The sequence below is a fragment of the Moschus berezovskii genome, chromosome 18 (genome assembly GCF_049115385.1).
Source record: "Moschus berezovskii isolate FMDL1 chromosome 18, NW_MosBer_1.0, whole genome shotgun sequence".
Classification (NCBI taxonomy): Eukaryota; Metazoa; Chordata; class Mammalia; order Artiodactyla; family Moschidae; genus Moschus; species Moschus berezovskii.
This window is the reverse complement of record NC_142477.1, coordinates 60,450,304-60,476,632: the sequence shown is the minus strand read 5'-3', so window position 1 is coordinate 60,476,632 and position 26,329 is coordinate 60,450,304.

The window sequence follows — 26,329 nt, the reverse complement described above, 5'->3', positions numbered from 1 at the left end:
TGGACTGCAAGGAGATCCAACCAGTCCATCCTAAAGGAGATCAGCCCTGGGTGTTCATTGGAAGGATGATCCTGAAGCTGAAACTCCAATACTTTGGCCACCTCATGCGAAGAGTTGACTCATTGGGAAAGACCCTGATGGTGGGAGGGATTGTGGGCAGGAGGAGAAGGGGACGACAGAGAATAAGATGGCTGGATGCCATCACTGACTCGATGGACATGAGTTTAGGTAAACTCCGGGAGTTGGTGATGGACAGGGAGGCCTGGCGTGCTGCGATTCATGGAGTCACAAAGAGTCAGACATGACTGAGCGACTGAACTGAACTAGGATTCTGAAGAGATCTCAATGAAGGGATTATTCACTGAAGTGTGGTCAGAGTTAAGGGAATAAAGTAAGGATGTTAAGACATCAGGCCTAAAACAAAGGGAGCTAATGATGTTATGGGAGCCCAGGTGAAGGTAGAGCCTTAGAAGAGGGGCAGTCCTAGAGAAGCTCAAGTTTTGGAAGGAATCAAACACTGCAGAACTGGTCAAGAAAGAAAAGCAATTCCCTACAGTTCTGTCTTCCCATTGGTCTCCTGACTATGTGTTCTATTATATCAATTCAATTCAGGTGATCAGTCGGGTCTCACTCTTTGCGACCCCATGAACCTCAGCACGCCAGGCTTCCCTGTCCATCACCAACTCCCGGAGTTCACTCAAACCCATGTCCATTGAGTTGGTGATGCCATACAACCATCTCATCCTCTGTCATCCCCTTCTCCTCCTGCCCTCAATCTTACCCAGCATCAGGGTCTTTTCGAATTAGTCAACTCTTTGCATCAGGTGGCCAAAGTATTGAAGTTTCAGCTTCAACATGAGTCCTTCCAATGAACACGCAGGAATGATCTCCTTTAGGATGGACTGGTTGGATCTCCTTGCAGTCCAAGGGACTCTCAAGAGTCTTCTCCAACACCACAGTTCAAAGGCATCAATTCTTCAGCGCTCAGCTTTCTTCACAGTCCAACTCTCGCATGCATACACGACCAATGGAAAAACCATAGCCTTGACTAGATGGACCTTTGTTGCCAAAGTAATGTCTCTGCTTTTTAATATGCAGTCTAGGTTGGTCATAACTTTCCTTTCAAGGAGTAAGTGTCTTTTAATTTCCTGGCTGCAATCAGCATCTGCAGTGATTTTGGAGCCCAGAAAAATAAAGTCAGCCACTGTTTCCACTGTTTCCCCATCTATTTGCCATGAAGTGATGGGACCAGATGCCATGATCTTAGTTTTCTGAATGTTGAGCTGTAAGCCAACTTTTTCCACTCTCCTCTTTCATCAAGAGGCTTTTGAGTTCCTCTTCACTTTCTGCCATAAGGGTGGTGTCATCTGCATATTTGAGGTTATTGATATTTCTCCCAGCAATCTTGATTCCAGCTTGTGCTTCCTCCAACCCAGTGTTTCTCATGATGTACTCTGCATATAAGTTAAACAAGCAGGGTGACAATATACAACCTTGACGTACTCCTTTTCCTATTTGGAACCAGTCTGTTGTTCCATGTACAGTTCTAACTGTTGCTTCCTGACCTGCATACAGGTTTCTCAAGAGGCAGGTCAGGTAATCTAGTATTCCCATCTCTTTCAGAATTTTCCTCAGTTTATTGTGATCCACACAGTCAAAGGCTTTGGCATAGTCAATGAAGCAGAAATAGATGTTTTTTCTGGAACTCTCTTGCTTTTCCCATGATCTAGCAGATGTTGGCAATTTGATCTCTGGTTCCTCTGCCTTTTCTAAAACCTCTTGAACATCTGGAAGTTCACGGTTCATGTATTGCTGAAGCCTGGCTTGGAGAATTTTGAGCATGACTTTATTAGCGTGTGAGATGACTGCAATTGTGCCGTAGTTTGAGCATTCTTTGGCATAGCCTTTCTTTGGGATTGGGATGAAGACTGACCTTTTCCAGTCCTGCTGGAAAAGTACTGCTGAGTTTTCCAAATTTGCTGGCATATTGAGTGCAGCACTTTCACAGCATCATCTTTCAGGATTTGAAATAGCTCAACTGAAATTCCATCACCTCCACTAGCTTTGTTCATAGTGATGCTTTCTAAGGCCCACTTGACTTCACATTCCAAGATGTCTGGCTCTAGGTGAGTGATCATGCCATCATGATTGTCCTGGTCATGAAAATCTTTTTTGTACAGTTCTTCTGTGTATTCTTGCCACCTCTTCTTAATATCTTCTGCTTCTGTTAGGTCCATCCCATTTCTGTCCTTTATTGAGCCCATTTTGCATGAAATGTTCCCTTGGTATCTCTAATTTTCTTGAAGAGATCTTTTGTCTTTCCCATTCTATTGTTTTCCTCTGTTTCTTTGCATTGATCGCTAAGGAAGGCTTTCTTATCTCTCCTTGCTATTCTTTGGAATTCAGATGCTTATATCTTTCCTTTTCTCCTTTGCTTTTCGCTTCTCTTCTTTTCACAGCTATTTGTAAGGCCTCCTCCAACAGCCATTTTGCTTTTTTGCATTTCTTTTCCATGGGGATGGTCTTGGTCCCTGTCTCCTGTACAATGTCACAAAACTCCATCCATAGTTCATCAGGCACTGTGTCTATCAGATCTAGTCCCTTAAATCTATTTCTCACTTCCACTGTATAATCATAAGGGATTTGATTTAGGTCATATCTGAATGGTCTAGTGGTTTTCTCGACTTTCTTTAATTTCAGTCTGAATTTGGCAATAAGGAGTTCATGATCTGAGCCACAGTCAGCTCCTGGTCTTATTTTTGCTAACTGTATTGAGCTTCTCCATCTTTGGCTGCAAAGAATATAATCAATCTTACTTCAGTGTCAACCATCTGGTGATGTCTATGTGTAGAGTCTTCTCTTGTGTTGTTGGAAGAGGGTGTTTGCTATGACCAATGCGTTCTCTTGGTAAAACTCTATTAGCCTTTGCCCTGCTTCATTCTGTACTCTAAGGCCAAATTTGCCTATTACTCCAGGTGTTTCTTGACTTCCTACTTTTGCATTCCAGTCGCCTATAATGAAAAGGACATCTTTTTTGGGTGTTAGTTCTAGAAGGTCTTGTAGGTCTTCACAGTTCAACTTCAGCTTCTTCAGCATTCCTGGTTGAGGCATATGCTTGGATTACTGTGATATTGAATGGTTTGCCTTGGAAACGAACAGAGAACATTCTGTCTTTTTTGAGATTGCATCCAAGTACTGCATTTCAGACTCTTTTGTTGACTATGATGGCTACTCCATTTCTTTTAAGGGATTCTTTCCCACAGTAATAGATATAATAGATATAATGGTCAGCGATTCCAGTCCATCTTAGTTCGCTGATTCCTAGAATGTCAATGTTCACTCTTGTCATCTCCTTTTTGAAATTTGCCTTGATTCATGGACCTAACATTCCAGGTTCCTATGCAATATTTCTCTTTACAGCATTGAATTGGCTAAAACCAAATGAAAGCCAAAAATCAAAGGAGCCCTGGTGAGAAAGATGGAAGGTGGTGTTATCTGCCCTCAGAGAAAGGACAAAAAAAGGCAAAAAGGCAGAGTATGGATTGAGGGAGTCAAGGGGTTGGGGATCAGTGAGAACTGGTAAACAGAGACTATAGCTCCTGAAACAGAGTCTCTTTGTCTTCTAGTCAATTAAAAAACATCTGTGGGCCCACACATGCAAAACACTGCGGGAAAGGTCACGATGAGTGAGACTTGGCAGCTACTACAAGGAATACACTCTCTCTGTTGGGGGAAAAAGAAATAAACTTAAGAAAGTTAAACTACAGACTCAAGGAAAGTAGCAGTTTAGTATAACAATATAAAAGAGGTGGTTAGCAGTACATCCGGAGAAGGCAATGGCAAGCCACTCCAGTACTATTGCCTAGAAAATCTCATGGATGGAGGAGCCTGGTAGGCTGCAGTCCGTGGGGTCGCTAAGGGTCAGAGACCACTGAGCGACTTCACTTTCACTTTTCACTTTCACACACTGGAGAATGAAATGGCAACCCATTCCAGTGTTCTTGCCTGGAGAATCCCAGGGACGGGGGAGCCTGATGGGCTGCCGTCTATGGGGTCACACAGAGTCGGACACGACTGAAGTGACTTAGCAGCAGCAGCAGCAGTACATGGTGATTGTTGGATTAATAATTATAGACCCTATATGTTAAAGGAATTCAAAGGATGAAAGATCACTCATTTCGTATTACTGGAAACATTTGAAAAAGGATTTATGGACGAGGAATATTTTCAGTGGTACCAAAATCAAAGCCACCTTGACATTGGCAAGAAGGAGAGGCAGGCCTTCTTTGGGCAAATGGCATGAAAAGAGCACAGGTGTTAACTTGAAATACCTGTTCTCCTGCTAGGAGAGCTGGAGACCCTTCAGAGATTTTCAAAAATTTAAAAACTGTCCCAGGAAATTACCTATGAAAGAGTCTAAAGAGAATTAATTGGGTTGTAAGAAGTAGGAGTTGTGAATGGCCATTTCTTTACTTCTTCAACAAACAGTTGTTGGGGGCTTGGAATGTGTCAGACACTGCTCTGGATCTTCTGGTGCCAAGTAAAGTAAGACGTTGTCTTTTTCGTTAAAGAAAGAGGATGGAAAATTTAGCCAAGGGAGCAAGTCATGGTTGTGCCCTGTAATTATAGAGTTGTGCAGAAATGATATGTGAGCAAGTAAAAGATCATCTAAATGAGACTCAGGCATGGAGAGTGGAGTTGGTTAAGGAAGACTTCCTGGAGGAGGTAACACAATTCTCAGTTCTGAAAGGTGAGCAGGAGTTTCCAGTTGTGTATTCATTTATTTATACCCACCCTGCCACTTTCTAATAAAAGGAAGTAAGATGATTCATAAGGAAGAAATGCACACAGCAGGGACTTCACTGGCAATCCAGTGGTTAAGATTCTGAGCTTCCTGGTTGGGAAGATCTTGCATGCAGAGTATCTCAGCAAAACAAGCAAACAAAAATAAAAACACACAGCAGAATATAAAGAAAATTAGGTAAGACATAGGATGAGTTAATTTCACCTTCATATACACTGTCACATTTGATCTGAGAACAGCCTTGTGTGCTTGCTTGCTGAGTCACTTCAGACCTGTCTGACTCTTTATGATCCTATGGACTGTAGCCCACCAGGCTCTTCGGTCCATGGAATTCTCCAGGCAAGAATACTGGAGTGGGTTGCCATGCCTTCCTCCAGGGGATATTCCTGACTCAGGAATTGAACTCACGTCTCCTGAAGCTCCTGCATTGCAGGTGGATTCTTTATCACTGATCCACCGGGGAAGCCCTTACAAGCTTACAATTTTATCCTTATTTATTGATGAGGAATTTAAGCCTTGATATTTAAAATACCTTGCCCAAAGCACAGTCTTGACAGACAGTGGCAGAACAGAACCAGTCTAGTTTCACCCTAGCGTCTGTGATTTCCAGTGCAAGAGATGAACTTGTGGCTTAGCTCCCCTACATAGAGCCTGTGGCTGGAAGGCGCTTCACAGGGCAGTAAAGAATAGATGTGCATTTTGAAGGATGAAGAATAAGTTGGAGAAGGAACTGGGAAGGGTGGCCCAAGCAGAGGATTTCACGTGTTCAGAGGAAGAGAGATGTGAGAGAGCATCGCTTGTTGGAAGGACAGTAATAGCTCATGATGGTAGGAACAGTCTTAGTAGAAGAGCAATGAGAGATGGGGCTGGAAGGATAAGTAAGCACCAAATCTGAAGAGTTTTGTTTTCCCTTTACCTGAAGGTGGTGGACTTGGAGAAGGCAATGGCAACCCACGCCAGTACTCTTGCCTGGAACATCCCATGGTTGGAGGAGCCTGGTAGACTGCAGTCCATGGGGTCACTATGAGTCGGACAGGACTGAGTGACTTCACTTTCACTTTTCACTTTCACACATTGGAGAAGGAAATGGCAACCCACTCCAGTGTTCTTGCCTGGAGAATCCCAGGGACGGGGGAGCCTGGTGGGCTGCCGTCTATGGGGTCACACAGAGTCGGACACGACTGAAGTGACTTAGCAGCAGCAGCAGCAGAAGGTGGTGGAAGTTGTGGAAGGAGTTTAAGCAGGGAGTAATATGACCAGCCCCGAATTTTAAAAACCTCACTAGGACAGCAACGTGGGCAAGCCTGGGTCAGGACAGGACTGGTGAAGGGAGAGGAGTTCGGAGGTTGCTGCAGTCATAGGGCAGGGTGAGAGGGGCAGGAGGGGACTCGAATTGGGAGCTAGTATGGAGAGACCATTGGACTTCCCTGGTGGCTCAGGGGTTAAAGCATCTGCCTCCAATGCGGGAGACCCGGGTTCAATCCCTGGGTCGGGAAGATCCCCTGGAGAAGGAAACGGTAACCCACTCCAGTATTCTTGCCTGGAGAATCCCATGGACGGAGAAGCCTGGTAGGCTACAGTCAACGGGGTCGCATAGAGTCGGACACGACTGAGTGACGGAACGGAACGGAACAGATGGAGAGACCATTAGACAGACGTGGGCACCTGGACTTCGGGGTAAAGGAAACAGTCTCCTTGATCAGCTAGTTGGGTGATACCATTTATGAGAAAGGGATCCTGGAGAAGAGTTTGGAATTTGGGGGTGATGGAGTTGGACAATGAAGGCCAAGAGTAACTGTTAAAGAAAATGAGCTTAACTTTTTTTACCTTCCTATTCTAATTGCTTAGTTTCCTGTTGCTGTATAAAAAATGTGAGATCGCCAGAAAAAATATTGGTAGTCAATAAAAGTTGTTGTTATTCAGTTGCTAAGTCATGTCCGAATCTTTGTGACCCTATGGACTGCAGCAAGCCAGGCTTCTCTGTCCTTCACTATCTCCCAGATATATATAATCTATACGCATTAGATATAATACATAATAAAAGTTAAATGTATTTATTTATTTTGATAAGGCTTTTTTTCATTGCAGAAGTGATATATATGCAAAAAATGTAGAAAATACAGACAGACACACAAAAAAATTGTTGCTGTTACCCAAATACAATCTAACAATGACTTGTAACATTTTGATGTACATACTTTCAGTTTTTTCTAAATACATAATCTAATTTTTTCTAAAAACTTGAGTAGTGTTTTCATGATTTAAATATATCATGCACATCTTTCAATAACGTTAATAATTCCATAAGATTATTTTAGAGGTTGCATGATATTCCATTTATGAATATGCTGGATTCCTGTTGTGGACATTAAAGTTTTTTTCCAACTTTTTGCTATTATAAACAACAGAGCTATAAAGTAATTAGAATTTAACTTTCCTAATTGACCATTGGCTTTTTCAAATTACAATGTAGATTATGAAATTAAGTTCGGGCATGCTTTGTTTTTATACAAAGAAGAGTTTTTAAAGTGCTCTAACCAACCAAGATTGCTGGGAGAAATATCAATAACCTCAGATATGCAGATGACACTACCCTTATGGCAGAAAGTGAAGAGGAACTCAAAAGCCTCTTGATGAAAGTGAAAGAGGAGAGTGAAAAGGTTGGCTTGAAGCTCAACATTCAGAAAACAAAGATCATGGCATCTGGTCCCATCACTTCATGGGAAATAGATGGAAATACAGTGGAAACAGTGTCCGACTCTATTTTTTTGGGCTCCGAAATTACTGCGGATGCTGATCGCAGCCATGAAATTAAAAGACGCTTACTCCTTGGAAGGAAAGTTATGACCAACCTTGATAGTATATTAAAAAGCAGAGACATTACTTTGTCAACAAAGGTCCGTCTAGTCAAGGCTATGGTTTCTCCCGTGGTCATGTATGGATGTGAGAGTTGGACTGTGAAGAAAGCTGATTGCCGAAGAATTGATGCTTTTGAACTGTGGTGTTGGAGAAGACTCTTGAGAGTCCCTTTTACTGCAAGGAGGTCCAACCAGTCCATTCTAAATGAGATCAATCGAGGGTGTTCATTGGAAGGACTGATGCTAAAGCTGAAACTGCAATACTTTGGCCACCTCATGCGACGAGTTGACTCACTGGAAAAGACTCTGATGCTGGGAAAGGTTGGGGGCGGGAGGAGAAGGGGACGACAGAGAATGAGATGGCTGGATGGCATCACCGACTCGATGGACATGAGTTTGAGTGAACTCAGGGAGTAGGTGATGGACAGGGAGGCCTGGCGTGCTGTGATTCATGGGGTCGCGGAGAGTCGGACACGACTGAGCGACTGAACTGAACTGAACTGAAAGAAATATATAATGTTCATTTTAATTTTCAAGGGAATTAAATGTAGCAAAGGAAAATAAACTGTTGTAAATATGTATCAGAGGAAAATAGTGAAAGTCACTCAGTCGTGTCTGACTCTTTGTGATCCCATGGACTATACAGTACATGGGATTCTCCAGGCCAGAACACACTGGAGTGGGTAGCCTTTCCCTTCTCCAGGGGATCTTCTCAACCCAGGGATCGAACCCAGGTCTCCCACATTGCAGGCAGATTCTTTACCAGCTGAGCCACAAGGGAAGCCCAAGAATACTGGAGTGGGTAGCTTATCCCTTCTCCAGGGGATCTTCCCAACCCAGGAATCAGATCGGGATCTCCTGCATTGCAGGCGGACTCTTTACCAACTGAGCTATCAGGGAAGGCATATGGTGGTGGTGGTCTACCAGAGATACACACGCACACACGCTATGTCGCTTCAGTCTTGTCCGACCCTGTGCAACCCTATGGAGAGCAGCCCATCATTCTGCGCTGTCCACAGGGTTCTCTAGGCAAGAATACTGGAATGGGTTGTCAGTTGGCATGGCCATCAGAAAGAAAGTGTGGAAGCTGTTTTTAGTGAGGACAGACACTGTGTTTCCCAGTGAGGCTCCTTTGCTTTAATGACTTTTTCAATGTTTCCCCAAGGCACAGAAAAATGTGATCAGCTCTTCAAAATGATCTAGGAGTCGGTCGATCTTGTAAATAATTGCAATCATAGTTAAGTTCAACTTGCTTTTGATTGTGTGGAGTAAATTTTTTGCATATATCTATTAAAGTTTTTGCTCAATTTAGAAGCAATCTTTGGAGCCAGACAACATATTGTAGACTCTCTTTTTCTGGCTGATCATTACCCTTTTCCTCAGAATTCTTACTAACTACACTCTGTGCTAGGTGCCATTGTCAGATTCTAGTGGGCAAATCTTCGATATTCCTCTTCCCCAATGAAGATGTCGCAGACTACTGAAAGAACTATTTCTGGTCTGTTTGAACAAGGCTAGAGTCTTGATCCAGCACAAAAGGAATGTAGGAGGCCAACGATAAAGGGGTGGTCTTGTTCAGACAGCAGATTCCTCCAAAGTGTTTAGAAAATTACTCATAACTGATTACCAAGACATCTGGGCCAGATGTAGATACATCTCACCAGTCTCAGCTCCCATTTTCCCTTGCAAATATCTTTTATTCTAAAATGAAATGAATAGATAATATAACCTAGTCCCATACATAATTTTATAAGATAGTCTTTTAAGTATAACAAAGAAAAAGGAAAGTTTTAGTCACTCAGTCATGTCTGACTCTTTGTAACCCCAGGGACGGTAGCCTGCCAGGCTCCTCTGTTCATGGGGATTCTCCAGGCAAGAATACTGGAGTGGGTAGCCATGCCCTCCTCCAGGGGATCTTCCCAACCCATGGGTTGAACCCAGGTCTCCTGCATTGCAGGTGAATTCTTTACCGTCCGAGCAACGAGGGAAGCCCTAAGTATACCATAAAAGAAAAATCAAAAGAAAACAATTTATAATAAACACGTATTGTAGTCAGATGGTGACACTTACAGAATCACTGTGATTGTGACAGCTACAAATGCAGACTGAGATGGACATAATGTATCAGTGGCTCAAATGCCACACGTGGCATCGCCAGCGAGAAAGTGATTTCCCAAAATAGTAAACAATTCTGAGTGCAGTTATGAGTGAGAAAATGTCCAGTCTTCCTTGCATTTATGTGGTAGCTGCATTCCTAGGAAATTCAGTGCATTTAAAACAATTCAAAAATACTCTGTTTTACATGTAAAATGAAGCTAGGTTTTAGGCCCAGATCATTGCAAACAGTTTTTTCACCTACGAATGACATTCAAAGCTATCTCTGACATGGGCAGTTCTTTGTCTGCATGACTGACACAGATTGTTGGATTTCCCTAATCCTAGGACCTTGACCAGTTATACCCTTTTTATTGTGTGAATCAAAAACACCCACAAAATTACAAAATGTCCCTTTAGGAGGGTATATTTCCCCTATTTCATCCCAACCACTGCTTTAACAGAGTCTCTCTTTTTGACCCAGAAGGATTTCCCTGTGAGGTAAACAGAAATAAGTTAACCTGAGTTATGTCATGATTTTTCAAAAACTGTGGTAAAAATACATATAATACAATCTGCAGTCTTAACTCTTCTTAGTGTACAGCTAAGTGATATTGAGTACATTTACATTGTTGTACAGCCATCACCAGCATCCATCTTTATAACTTTTCACATTTCCTCCTGATTTTTTAAAAGGAATCATGTAGTGTTTTCTTTTTTTTTTTAGGTCTTCCTAATAGTGCCTACCTTGGGCATCGGTCTGTTACTTGGTTCTGATCAGGCCAGATCTGTGACTCAGGTTTTTGTCAAGCTGGCCGTGTGTTGACCTCTGCCTGCACTGACCACACTCCTGCCCCACGCTGTGGTAACCATGCATCTCCCCGGCTCCCCCAGCCGTGGTCTCCAGGGCTCGCCTGCCGTGTCTAAGGCTGAGTAACTCTATTATTCCTCATTAATCTCCACCCTAGGAATTTACTTCTCCCTTGCTGTTGCTCAGTCACCAAGTTGTGTCTGACTCTTTGTGACCCAGCACACCAGGCTTCCCTGTCCTCCACTGTCTCCTGGAGTTTGCTCAAACCCATGTCCTTTGAGTTGATGATGCCATCCAATCATCTCATTCTTTCTCACCTCCTTTATCTCCTGCCCTCAATCTTTCCCAGCATCAGGGTCTTTTCCAATGAGTTGGCTCTTTGTATCATGTGGCCAAAGTAATGGAACTTCAGCTTCAGCATCAGTCCTTCCAATGAATATTCAGAGTTGATTTCCTTAAGGACTGACTGGTTTGATCTTGCAGTCCAAGGGACTCTCAAGAGTCTTCTCCAGTGCCACACTTCAAAAGCATCAGTTCTTAGGTGCACAGCCTTCTTTATGGTCCAAGACTCACATCCATACAGACTACTGAAAAAACCAAAGCTTTGACTATACAGACTTTTGTCGGCAAAGTGATATCTCTATTTTTTAATATTTCAATTGGTTTTATCATTTTAGACCTCTTTATATGCAACCTTACATCCCTGTTTTGTTGTTTATACCTGCATATCTTAAATCACATCTTGTTAGGCTGCATAGTTGTTAGATTATGGCAACTTGGGCATGATGGGAAGAACACCAGCCATGGAGTCAGAAGATGTGAGTGTTAACTCCAGTTCTGTCACGCACTAGCTGACAGAGAGGACAAGAGCCTTCAGTGCTCTGAAACTCTATTTCCTCATCCGAAAATAATAGAGCTGGTCACCAGATACTCTACAACTTCAAAATTACAAGTTTCTAAATTAATTTCTTTTTTTATTTCTAATTGGAGGATAATTGCTTTACAATGTTGTGTTGGTTTCTGCTGTACAAAAATGTCTAAATTAATTTCAATGAAAATAGTATCTGCTTTCCTTGTTTCACAGGACTGTTGGGTCAAATGTAAATGAAAATCATAAACATGTAGGTATCATAAGACAGCCCAGAGTGTAATAAAAGATGCTTAAACATTCTTTTTAAATGACAAAATACAATGAAACAAACTACTAATTAAGATTCTAAAAAAGTAAGGCTGGATAATGCAACCTGCAAACTGGGGTATGGTTTGTTTTATTTAGTAGGGATCTGGTGCTCAATGAGTGTTTGTTAAAAGAATGTAGGTGCTCTAGAAAAGTTATGTGAAATCTCAATTTTAAGGTTTTTAGGAGACTGGGACTCAGATAATTAGCATGAGAGTAAGTTGGAAGTCCACAGCGAAGTGAGTCCTAGAGTGTGAACAGATGTGTGAGGTTGACTTATGCTGGCTGTTGTGAGAACACAGCTTGTCTTTATTGGCCTTGAGGAGTGTTATCCTAAAAGTGGGCCTGACAGCGATATTTTTCTACGAAAAGAGAGGCTACCACTTGAAGGAGCTAAGATAGGAGAGCTGAGGAGTAACGTGTCATGGAATGTTCCACTCCCATTTACAGAGCCCTTGCAGTGTTTGGTGCTGGATATTTAAGTCATAGACCTGGCTGGTGCTGTGCTGAGCCATTTGAGAGCCTGAGGCCAAAGGAAGAATGTGTCTACATACAGTCTATAACTACTTACATGGTTGTATGTAGTTTTTCAAACTGGTTAATGGCTTTAGTGAAAATGTTATCAATGAGTTTGCTACCATTAAAGCCCACAAAGTAAAATGAAAATGAATTCTAGCTTTGGTATAAATAAAATATTTAAACTTAATGTGTTGTAAGTAGTTACAGTTACTTTTCAATTTTTAAAACTTTCTTAACTACTTTAAGGGCTTCCCTGTTGGCTCAGATGGTAAAGAATCTGCCTACAATGCAGGAGACCTGGATTCCATTCCTGGGTCGGGAAGATCCTCTGGAGAAGGGAATGGCTACCCACGCCAGTATTCTTATCTGGAGAATTCCATGGACAGAGGAGGCTGGTGTGCTACTTTTAATGTTCTGGAAAAAATTACATGTATAGAAGGTATTGTTATGTAACCCTGATGGCAACTGAACAGAAAAACAGATATAAAAGCATGTATATTGGGGTACACAATTTTCCCTTTTGTCTTAGCGTCCCAGTGTAGCTTGTTGTAGCCTTCTCAGATTTTGTTTTTATTTAAAACCTTGTAATTTTGTTCACCATGTATTTTTTGGCATTATGTTAGATACTTTAAAATACTTGCATTAAAATAATGTTAATTACTGAGTTCTGGTTTCCCCATAAATTCTGTGCTTTAGGTGAGCATTTTGTTGCTACACTCTAGGACTGGCCTTGGTTCCAACCCTCAGTCCCAAGTAGCGATAATACAGATCTGCTGTGGGAGTCATTATCCTGCTCTCTGTGCTGGAGGAGACATCCAAATCCTGCTAATTTCCCCTCAGTCCAAGTGAATCCAGGAAGTCACATGTCACAGACAGGTAAAGCATGAGCTTTAGGGTTAAACAGACTTGGAATCATACCCTGCCTTGCTTCTTTACCAGCAGAGCTATTAACCAATCTAAGCCTGTTTTCTCATATCTAAAAGGGGTAAATAATTTTTCAGCGACAGAGATAATTAAATGAGATAGCTTATGTAAAGCATCTGGATTTGACAAATGTTATCTTGTCCCCTTTTCTATTTGATTTTTTTTTAAGTATTTATTTCTTTGGCTATACCGGGTCTTTACTTATTTATTTGATTCCGGCATGCAGGATCTTTAGTTGCAGCATGTGAGATCTAGTTCCCTAACCAGGGTTTGAATCTGGGGACCTTGCATTGGGAATGCAGAGTCTTACCCACTGGGCCACCAGGGAAGTCCCTCTAGTTTAGAGATAAGTGAATTTACTTACAAACGTGGAGCTGCTCAAAGACGTGATCCCAGAAGTGCCAGTGTCCAGACTTGCACCCAGGTGTAGTGAGTGTAAATCCTGTGCCGGTTACACAAATGGCACTCGGTGATTCTAGCTGCAGCCGGGCTGTGTCTTTCTAGGGATATACGTAATTCCTAGTTAGACTGCCTGAGAGAACTTGGATTAGCAGCTCTGGAACAGAAGTGTGATGAACCTGCCCAATTTTAGTTGAGAGAAAATAACTTTCACAATTAGAACAATCCCAATATATGTTTGGGGGCTTCCCAGGTGGGTCAGTGGTAAAGAATCTGCCTGCCAACGCTGGAGTGCATGTTGCTAAGTCGCTTCAGTCGTATCTGATTCTTTGCAACCTTATGGACTGTTGCCCACCCGGCTCCTCTGTCCACGGGATTTCCCAGACAAGAATGCTGGAGTGGGTTGCCAGGCCCTCCTCCAGAGGATCTTCCCAACCCAGGGATTGAACCCGCATCTTTTACATCTTCTGCATTGGCAGGAGGATTCTCTACCACTAGCACCACCTGGGACGCAAATGCAGAAGGTGCAGATTCAATCTCTGGGTCAGGAAGATCCTCTCCAGGAGGGCAAGTCTACCCACTCCAGCATTCTTGCCTGGGAAATCCCATGTACAGAGGAGCTTGGCGGGCTACAGTCCATTGAGTTGCAGAGAATCAGATATGACTGAAGCGACTTAACATGACAGTAATGTTAAAAAGATAGATATTTCTGATGCCACAAAGTTACCACAGTTTTTACTAATTTGTTCTTATATATTTTTACCTCAAGAATACAAAAGAGGTTAGGAGCAACATGCTGTTTGTAAGGAGAAAAACTAGTTGATTACACACTTAGAAAAAGAGGAATAACACATTTCCCATTTGCAACAGCAATAAATAGAACAAAAGCTTTGGTTTGTTTCCCAGCTAGGATATTAAAGACAATATTTGATATATAATGGCATATACTTCTTTCTTGATCTCCTTCCTAACACCTCTTCCTCAAAAATTAATGTTTTCTAGTCACTCTGCTGAGATGATAGTATTTCTTTATTCTTTTATATTGATCTGTCTCCTTATAACTAGAAGAGAATTAGACAGGGGTATAATTGTTCCACCTCTTTCCAGGAAGTGGCTTTCCCCATCTATATGGCTACTACAGAAATGGCCATGATCTTATATAGCTGCTGCCTCATCTCAGTTAATTGATCCGGGGATGGGGTCTCCACATGAGCTGAGTCAAAGACTTCTGAACTTTTTCCTGATGGAGAAAACTTCAGATGCAATTACTGGAAACTGTTGGTGGTGGTTGTGCAAAAAGATATGGTGAGGTCCTCCCCCCCAGTACCTCAGAACATGACCTTATTTGGAAATGGGGTCTTTACAGATGTAATCAGCTTAAAATAAGATCCTTAGGGTGGGCCCTAATCAATATGGTTGGTGTCCCTTTCAGTTCAGTTCAGTCGCTCAGTCGTGTCCGACTCTCCGCGACCCCATGAATCACAGCACGCCAGGCCTCCCTGTCCATCACCAACTCCCGGAGTTCACTCAAACTCATGTCCACAGAGTCGGTGATGCCATCCAGCCATTTCATTCTCTGTCGTCCCCTTCTCCTCCTGCCCCCAACCTTTCCCAGCATCAGAGTCTTTTCCAGTGAGTCAACTCGTCGCAAGGAAATTTGGACACAGAGACAGACATGAACAGAAGAAAGACGATGTGAAGACACACAAGGAGAAGATGGCCATATGACTAGAGAGATGCATCTGCAAGCCAAGGAACACCAAGGACTGCCAGCAAACAGCAGAAGCTAGATGGGGCAAGGAGATACAGCATGACCCTGCCAGCACCTTGATTTTGAGTCTCTAACCTCCAGGGCTGTGAGAACATACCTTTGTACTCTTTTCAGTCATCTGGTTTGGGGCATGTTGTTAAGGAAGCTCTAGGAAATAACACGGTGGTGTTTTCCGTCATGTGGAGAGACCAAGTGAGGGGCACGCTGTATTTTGCAGAAAGAGTTGCAAGAGTCAGAGTCTTGATTGTTGGTTTTGGGTCCTTTCTAAGGCTTAACTGCATGGCTGGCCTTTCTCTCTGTTACTCACATTTAATCTTGCCTTGGATTCCATGAATTAATTCTCTCCTCCCTCTCCCACTTTGGTTTATGTTCATTGAGTTGGGTTTCTGGCCCTTGAGATGAGAGAGTAGCTGATGAAGAAGAATCCTGAGTATTCAAGGAGCCCAGGAATGTGACGTGTTTTAACACGGATGATATCAAACTTCTTCAAGTGTTCCTTTCTAACACTATAAAACACTTATGTATTTGATTCCTTCACATAAGATGGGAAAAAATTTACTTGCAGAAAATATGACTTTATTATATGGCTTCAATCCCTGCTTTTGGAAGATCCGCTGGAGGAAGGCATAGCAACCTATTCTGGTATTCCTGCCTAGAGAATTCCATGGATGGAGGAGCCTGACAGAGGAGTCCATAGGATTGCATGGAGCTGGACATGACTGAAGAGACTTAGCATGCACGCAGGCAGGCCTCATACATCTGCTTTTTGGTATATGTGCGGCCGAAGCGAGCACTCATACATCTGCTGCTTGTATTTGCTTTTTGTTCCTTCACACTGTCTTTGTTTGTCTTTGTCACGTGGCTTGCAGGATCTCAGTTCCCTGACCAGGGATTGAACCCAGGTCATGGCAGTGAAAGTGCCAAATCCTAAATACTAGGCCACCAGGGAACGCCTCTTCATGTTGTCTTTAAACTATCAATTATAGCTGCCAAAACCTAAGCAAAAATAAGGGGAAAATAAAATTTTATTCAATGATCGAATACCCGTGTCACTTATTGAGGTAGGTGCTGGGTTACAGTTGTGAATGAGGCTAAATTGTTACCTTCAAGGGGTTTATAATCTAATGAGGGGGTGGAGGAGGAAACAGGCAACTGAACACAGTGGTTTTAAGTGCTTTGATTTGAGTACCATGTAAAACTGTGGGTCACCCAATCAGTGTGGAGAGAAGAGAGGTTTTCCCTGATGAGGAGCCATCCACATTGTGGCCTGAATGTGTATAGATTTAGCTAAATTCAGGAACATGGGTATAGAGTGGCGGGAGCAGGCATTCTAGACTGATATAAAAAAAACTGTCAGAAAACTGTGGAGGCAAGAGAGAACCTAGAAATTCAAGTAACTTAGAATGGCTAGATTATATAGCACAAGAAATACCTTGGGCTGCATCAAGAAACGCCTTTTAAGCCACACAAGAATTTGGCTATAGACTGAGGGCAATGGGGAGCAGATTTTGAGCAGATAGTAAGAAAAAAAAAGATTTGCGTTTTTAAAAATGCTTAGAAGTTCAGTTAGGTAGCTTGTGATGTAATGCAGATTTGAACAGATAGTGGCTTCCCTGATAGAATTGGTGGCAATAGAGATGGAGTGGAATGGACTAGATCAAGAGAAATTGAAGGTAGAATTGATGGGATGGGGTCATGGGTTGGACATGAGGGAGAGAAAATCCAAGATGATATTCAGGTGTCTGGTTTAGGTGCTTTGCTGGGTGGAGGTGCTGTCCATTGGGAGATGAGGAGGTTGTTGCTGAGCTTGAGGGGCCTGTAGCATAAGCAATGACGAGGTCCATCAGGGGGCTGGATAGATAGCATTGGCGCTCAGTGGGGAGATCTGACTATTCAAGTGTTGTCTAAATATGCTGAATAATGGACACTGTCGATAAGATTACACAGGGAGAATGGATCACCAAAGGAGAATGTATTATGTAAGAAAATCATGGAAGAGAAGACAAATCTCCAGGAGACCTCAACATTTAAACGATACCATTTTTGGCAACTGTTCCAAGTAAACAGCCTGGTCTCTGGAACTCCACGTTAAGACGCGGATCCCGTGAAGGGTGGGATTGTCTTCCCTTTTGGATTGTCACACACCCTGTGAATGAAGCATGTATTATGACAGTAACAGAAAATTTACAAATGAGAAAGAAAAATAATTTGTTAGCATCCCACCACCGTACCCATTCATTTTTCTTGTGTTCATCTGGGCTTCTCCACAGAACTCTGAATCGATGCTGAGCCATCCCTCAGGATTCACCTTCGGCTTTTGTTTTGGTCAAAAGATGAGAGTTCATGTCATGCTTGAGGCAAACACGTGCTGAGACCTAAGGGGCCTCCTGAATTTTGTTTTGAGAGAGAGCCTTAGAGAGACCCCTGATCAAGGGCTCAAAGGGTATGAGATCAATTGTAGGACAAATATTAATATTGAATTTCCCTGCCAGCTGCCTGAGAAGAGGGGTTTCTTATTTCAGGCCCCATCAGACTGCTATTTCCGGGGCTTGTTTTTAAAAGCAAAAGCCCAAACTTATTTTTGAGAAAGGACAGAATTAAAATTCAGCGGATAGTTATTCATGTTGAATAAATAAATTCCTCCTCGGAAAGTGAAGTAATCCTTTCCCTTGGGGATTACAGAACTGCTTATACTCATGTTATCTTCTGATGGAGAGCTCAGCCTTTGTGACATTTTACTCTTTTGAAAGAGGAAGTCAGGTACCTATTATCTAAATGTGTGTGATATACGTTGATTTTTACTACTAAGTCTGAATATTTTGAGATATATAAGTAAATGTTTCTTGATCTGTGATCTCCCTAAAGTAAATGTAAAAATGCCACGATCCTGAATTGAAGAATAGCCTGTATGGTTAAACTAACAAAGATAGCAAACCATGTGTGTGTGCTCAGTTGGGTCGGACTGTAGCCCACCAGATTGCTCTGTCCATGGAATTTCCTAGGCAAGATTACCAGAGTGGATTGCCATTTCCTACTCCAGGGGAACTTCCCGGCCCAGGGATTGAACCCACGTCTCCCGTGTCTCCTGCATTCTCAGGTAGATTCTTTACCACTGCGCCACTTGGGAAGTCAACAGTCCTCTTTTAATCTTCTGACACCACATGAGGTTTCTCATTATTTTGCCCCTTTCTCACCCCATTTCTTATAGTGCTGCTGTGCTGTGCTCTGCTAAGTCGCTTCAGTTCAGTTCAGTTCAGTTCAATTCAGTCGCTCAGTCGTGTCCGATTCTTTGCGACCCCATGAATCACAGCATGCCAGGCTTCCCTGTCCATCACCAACTCCTGGAGTTCACTCAAACTCATGTCCATCGAGTGGGTGATGCCATCCAGCCATCTCATCCTCTGTTGTCCCCGTCTCCTCCCACCCCCTATCCTTCCTAGCATCAGGGTCTTTTCCAGTGAGTCAACTCATCGCATGAGGTGGCCAAAGTATTGGAGTTTCAGCTTTAGCATCAGTCCTTCCAATCAAGCCCGATTCTGACTATGGGGCGCAGCCCGCCAGGCTCCTCTGTCCATGGGCTTCTCCAGGCTAGAATACTGGAGTGGGGTGCCACGCCCTCCTCCAGGGGATCTTCCTAACCCAGGGATCGAACCCTCATCTCTTACATCTCCTGATTGGCAGGCAGGTTCTTTACTACTAGTGTCATGTTATCATGTTAGTGGTCTAATTTATCAGGAATAGTTTCTTTTCCCACACAATTTTCCTCTGAACAATACGGCAGCCCCCTAGTTTGTCTTGATCTATAATCTGACACTACTCTCTACATATACATAAGCAAACTCTCTCTTTCTTTGGCCTTAGGAACCTGCTCATCTATCAGATTTTGGTGGGATGTTTCCAACACAAAGCTGATGTAACGCAGTTAATTTTGACCCTCCTGAACATGTGGGAACATCACCACTGAGGCCAACAGGCTTCTGGCCGTCACATACTCTTGGAAGTAAGATCATAACATACTCAGTGACAGTGTTTATCCTCAAGTGAATAACGGAATAATGACAGATTGCATTCCTTGGACACAGATATTTGGCTAAATACGCCAAAATATTTTTAAATCACATACATGAGAACATAAATTTCTAAACCAAGAAAAATAGCTTGTTCTCTACCTTCTATGAAATGGGCCTATTGTGCTGTCACCTTGTTCACACCAAGGACCCTAATGATGTATAATGTACTAATAATACAGGACCCTAATGATATATAAAATGTACTAATAATACATGAAAATAGAACTTCAATATGGTGTAAATTTACTCAAAACTAATATACTGGTGATAATAAACATTTAACTAGAAAAAATTTGAAAAAGAAGGAAAATTTTGCTTCTTTCTCAGAATAGAAAAGATTTTTGGTAGCATTCTGGAAGCTCAGATTTCTTTAAAACATCTGTCTAGGGAAATTTGAACTAATTTCTCTTTTATTTTTTGCTCATCAAAATTACCATTAGCAAACAAATATATTCAAAACCATCCCATTGATCTTTTGTAAAAATATCCTCAAGCTTTTCCTTTCTGTCCTGTAGCCTGAAAGTACTGGAGTGGGCTGTCTGAATGGCAGATAGGGACTAAAGGAACTGGGAAATTAGGATTAGCCAACCTATGGGTTTCTTTGGTGGGTCAGTAGTAAAGAATCCGCCTGCCAATGTAAGGAGACACGGGTTCAATCCCTGGGTCGGGAAAATCCCCTGGAGGAGGAAATGACAACCCACTCCAGTATTCTTGCCTGGAAAATCCCGTGGACAGAAGAGCCTGGGGGGCTACAGTCCACAGGGTCACAAAGAGTCAGATGTGACTGAGCGACTGAGCACTCGCACACGCGAGCTTGGGGAGGGACTGCTAGTCTGGCCTTCTAGTCGCACGGTAGACAAATGGAAGGAGAGGTTTGGCTTCACAGTTTCTATTTTCTGACCTTGTTTCCAAGGAACAAGGTCATGTCGAAAATGAAGACTTCTGGAGCTTATCTAAAGCTATAATAAAAATTAAAGAATGAAATTAAAATGCTGATTTCATGATAAAACCACAGATTGGCACTCTTTCCAGAATCTAAACAGTTCCCGCAAAGCAAACCACCCATCCCATTCAGACACACCCCATCCTTCCCTTTCCCCTAGAACCTTCTGGTCGTATCAGTTCAATGCAGTGCTTGCTGAGGCCATAAACACAAATATGGGCAGGGGTCTCACTCAATTTCCCTGATTGAACCCTGCTGAGACTGTCTTTTTTTTTTTTTTTTCCGGACATTTAATCAAGTTATATGAGAGTTTCATTTTCTCTCTTGCTTCATGTCTTCTCTTATCTTCTTATCTATTATCCTCAAATTTCCTAGCCCTTTCCTGCAGAGAACCATGACCTTTAAAATGGGTACAATATATTGAGCACTTACTCTGTGTCAGGCAAAATGCTAAGTGTATAATATGTATTATTCCATTTAATCCTCATGTGAGTTAGGGATTTTTAATTTCACTTTACAGTTAGAAAACTAAGGCTCAGTAAAGTTCATTAACTTGCCTAAGATCACACAGCTAGTCAGTGGTGAGGCTGAGATTTAACCCAAGTCTATCTCGCTCATAGGCCCTGTGCAACAAGAACTTCCTGCACGACCACCGTCCTCATCTCAGCTTCTAATCTTACCATGAGGCACCTCTGGCTTCTGAGATATCTCTCTTTCCTGTGACAACTCATGCTCGGGAGCTTGTCTAATATTCTTCACTGCATTCAAACTTAACACTCAGTCATTCGACCAATTTTTTCGCATGCCTCTTTGTGCGAAACAGGCCACTTTGAAACTAGAGCTGTCCCGAGGGAAACCAAAGGCTCCTTAGAAACAGTGTTCTAACCTAGATTGCTATGGAAGTAACTCAAACAGCTCTTGTCCCCTCCGCTTCTATTCTTGGATGGATTTTGGTCTCTCCTTGGGTTAGAAATTCTTCATCTTCTTTTAGACTCTCTGAGGGAGAGGCTCATTCCTGTGCAGCCCCGCCTCATTCTTCCCTCCTGGCTCCACTCCCCGCAAGCTTGCACCAAGAGCGGACAGCTGTGGGGCCCATGCTGCGTAGGGGCATGCATGCATGTCCCCAGACAGGACATGTTCTCATCCTCTGAAAACCTAATGACTGCTTTCTCGCTTTAGTCACATTCTTTAGCTAAACCTTTTGGGATGACTAAGACCTTCTGTGCCCAAAAATTGGGAGTGGTTTTGAAAAGTGACCTCAACAATAAGATTCCAAAGACCCAAGCTTCCACCCCCACGTAGCAAAGTCTTCCCTTTTGTCTACTTTTCCTCTCTTTGTGCAAACGTGATGCATCCTATTTGTGTTCAGTGTGGCTCAGATTTCCAGTACCACTCATTAGGAATGTTGTTCCTTAAATACAGAGGGGCTCTGTCTCCATATTCAGATAGTGAGTAGGCGGGAGGCAAGAGATGTCGAATATACAGCTTGTTTTCCTCTCATCAGACTCTGGTTTATTCTCTCTTCAGACACATTCTTTCTCCTTATTTTCCAGTTGACAATAGTAAATATCACTTCAGAATCTAGAGCACACCTCTACGGAAGAACTCCTTGGCTGAGAACACTTTCAATTCCTAGTGACAATAGCCGGACTTCTATCAAGTTATAGGGGGGTATGGCCACAGGACATGGCCACTGCATGGAGTGTACACCACCCTCCCGTATGGATAAGTGGCAAAGCCACTGACACGAGAGTCTGTTGCCAAAATGGCTCTTTCACAATCGTGTTAAGGTGCCTGTAACTTCCATCATTAGTTACTTCTTTTAAAAAGCCAATTTTCCCCCAAGCTGGTGTTTGAGGAAATACTAATAAATGCTCAGTGCTGGAATACATTTGGGAAACAGGGTTAAACAAGCTCAGTACTTTTCTTAGCTGCAGGCTGCCAGAGCCCTTACCGTGTGAATATGCATTATCACTGTTCACAAAGGGGTTTGTCATGTGTAGTCTTTCCCAGTGATTCAACCATGGAACCTCTTTTTTTCATAGCAACCCTATTAATAGCTCCTAGAACAAAGTTCCAACAATCATAGCCTGGCGAACACTGAATGTCTTTGTCCAAAGCTTTGAAGGTTTATGTCAAAACTGCATGTATTATCCAGGAGAAGTAATGGAGTTGACCTCTATTATCCAAGAATAAGTTGGCTGAAGTTAGCTCGCAAGTAATTAGGCATGGCTTCCTTTGCCATGATTTTGAATCCCTGTTCCATCATTGCTAGGTGACTGAGGGCTGATGCTCCTTCCTCCTCGGTGGTTATTGTTTAGTAATTTTTATTAATTTTTTGCTGCGCTGGGTCTTCGTTGCTGCGTGGGTTCTCTTAGTTACGGTCAGTGAGTGCTGCTCTCTGGTTTTGACGTGCAGGCTTCTCGTTGCGGTGGCTTCCCTAGTTGTGGAGCACAGGCTCTAGGTGTGTGGGCTTCAGTAGTTGTGGCTCACAGCCTTAGCTGCCGCACGGAACCTTCCCAAGCTAGGAATCGAACCTGTGTCTCTTGCATTGGCAGATAGATTCTTAGACTTTGGACTACCAGGGAATTCCTCTATGAGTTACAATCCTCACCTTACAAGGTTTGGGTAGGCATCAGGGACAATGTTTGTAAGACCCCAGCAGCAACTACCCTCCACCCTCCGAGTCCCCACAGCAAAACACTCTAAGAAGCTTTGTATAACTTAGACATTCTTTGGCTTAAAAGGAGGAAAGATTTTCCTTCCTAACCTAATTGAACTTAATCCCTACCTACATCTTCTCAGAGCTTTTCACCTCTGAAAAATGTGGCCCTAATCAAACATGATTGCTAAATATTGGGCAGAGTGAGAGTGGGCTGGCAGAGAATTAAAAGGAAAAGTGCTGAAGGGTATTTCGTATTAAAATTTCCTGGTCAATTTAAAAGAGGTGTTTGATGCAGAGAACTCTCACAGGAGTAGCCACATGAAGGCAGAATCAATGGAGCATGACTTGGATTTTGTAGAAATCTTTCCAGTGGGCAGTGAAGGCAAGCTGCTCATAGGTGTTCCACTCTCCACTGCATCTTGACCAGCTCTGTAGGCATGGAGACAGGTGATTAAGAAGCAATTTGGGGCTCTGCCCTGTGATGCTGAACAGCCTCTCAGCAGGCCTCCCCTGAATGCACTTTGAAAATTATCAATAAATTCCTGAAGATCGCTTGAGTGTTATGCCTTATGAGTTAATATAGCTCTTTAGAATTTATAAAGGGTTTACTTTTAAATGTCTTTTCTCAACTGATTAAAAAAGACTTTTATTCAACCATTAAAAATTTTTAATTATTTATTTTATTGACATGTAATTGACATATAACATTATGCTAGTTTCAGGTGGTGGTGTTGTTGTTCAGTCCCTCAGTCATGTCTGACTCTTTGTGAGCCCATGGACTGTAGCACACTGGGCTTCCCTGCCCTTCACTATCTCCCAAAGTTTGCTCAAACTCTTGTCCGCTGAGTCGGTGACGCCCTCCAACCATCTCAACCTCTGTCACTCCGCTCCCTCTGTCACAATCTTCCCCAGCATCAGGGTCTTTCCCAGTGAGTCGGCTCTTCGCATCAGGTGGCCAAATTACTGGGGCTTCAACTTCAGCATCAGTCCTTCCAATGAATAATCAGGACTGATTTCCTTGAGGATTGACAGGTTTGATCTCCTTGCTGTCCAAGGGACTCTCAAAAATGTACAACATAATGATTTGATATTTGTATATTTTGCAGCATGAGCACCACGATAAGTCTAATTAACATCCATCACCATACAGAGTTGCCCTTTTTTTCTTGTGATGAGAATGTTAAGATTCAAATATACAATATAGTGTTATTAACTATAGTCACCATGCTGTATATTATATCTCAGTGACTCATTTATTTTTCTTTTTTAATTTTTACAATGTTGTGTTGGTTTCTGCCATACAACAAGGTGAATCAGCCATAATTATTCATATATCCCCTGCCTTGAGAGCCTCCCTCCCCTCCCCCATCCTTTGCTTCCATGTCATCACAGAGCACCAGACTGGATGTAATCGGAAGTTTGTACCTTTTGACCACCTTAATCCATTTGGCCCACCCCCAACTCCCTGCCTTTGGCAACCACCAATCTGTTCTCTATATGAGTTTGAATTTTGAGTTTTTTTCTGGATTCCACATATACATGAAATCATATGGTAAGACCTCAGTTTTTTAGAGAAATTTTCAGTTTACAGGAAAATTTCCCAGAAAGTGCAAAGGGTTACCGTATACCCATTCCCTCGCCCCTGCACAGTTTCTTCCATTATTAATGTCTCACATTAGTGAGGTCTGTCTGTTATAATTGATGAACCAATATTGGAGCAGTATTATTAAACCAAGTCCATAGTTTGCGCTAGTTTCATTCTTTGCATTGTACAGTTCTATGAGCTCTTGACAGATATGTGAGGTCGTATGTCCCCATAACAACATTGGACAGCATAGTCTCATTGCCCTATACCTGTTCTCCACCTATTCATCCCTCACCTCCTGGCAACCACTGATCTTTTCTGATCCTTATGTTTTGCCTTTGCCACACTGTTGTAGAGTTGGCAAAATTGATTTTAATCTTCCTGACAACCCTGTACCTGGACAACTTTTATTACCTTCGTCATAGAGGAGATAAATTCATGGAGGCGAAATGACATACTTGAGTTCCCACAGTCTGAGAGTGCCAAAGCCAGGACTAGAACTGGACAGAAGCATGAACAGCTGCCGATCTCAGAAAGGGGTTCACTGCTGAGGACGTACACGGTTAGTTTGCAGGAGGTCTCTCAGCCCAGGCACTTTCACTTTTACTGTGAGCTAGAAGGAGGACGATTGCACATCCTCAAAGGAAACTGGATGTCTGATATCGGTTAGATGAGGCTGAGAGGTGACTCCAGGGACAATGGATCTAGTGCCCCAGAATTAAGAAGGAAGGCCAGTCCCTGCCAGGCTGACTCAGAAAGCTTATTGAGTCATCCTATTTGTCCTCTCTGCTGCTATTTATGGGCTTCCCAGTTGCTGATATTTGTTGGTTAAATGCTCACACAATCAGTCTTGCCTAAAGCAGTATTGCTATGGGGTGTTGAGAATAAATAGGGTGACAGGTGTTGTGGGAGAGGCATTTAAAAAAATCTTTTAGTAGCTGATTCTTTTTTAAAGCTCTCTATGTTTAAAATATAAATATTCTGAAAGAAAATCAAAGCCAGGACTTTTTTTTGTGTAGAGTTGATGAATGCTGAGACGTTCTGGGGTGTTGGGATTGGTAGAGGTACAGGTCAACATTACTGACGTTATTGATAAGAACAGCTCAGGAAATGAGATAGTGAAAGGGAGAAAAAGACTGAAATGTGGTCACTTGAGCAACTTAGGTGTGTTTATTACTAAAAAGAGACAGCAACAGCAACAAAACCCTCCTAGACCATTAGTCTGAGTCTGATGGTAGACAGATTGCTCACGCAAATGATGAAGGGCCTCTGCATAGGTGTGGGCAGGAGTAAGGGAAACACCCTGGAGCCAGCAACTGCAGGTAACCATTATCACCCAGGCCTGAAGATGCAAAGGGGTGGGGTTGGAGGGCAGCTGCTAGAACCCAGAGAGAACTATAGTTCACAGACGGCTGCCCGACTCTTTTGAGCTCTTTGGTCCAGGAAGATGTACACAGAGAGGGGTCCAGGAAATAAATAACACCTCCCCCCGCCCCGTCTCTTTTTTCTCATTCTCTCTGCTGCTGATGCCTCCCATTGGCCAAACCCCAAATAAGACAGAGACCAAGAAAACTCATAAGATGCAATCCATGAAGGCCAGCAAAGGTCTGTCTAGTCAAAGCTATGGTTTTTCCAGTAGCCATGTATGGATGTGAGAGTTGGACTATAAAGAAAGCTGAGCACCGAAGAACTGATGCTTTTGAACTGTG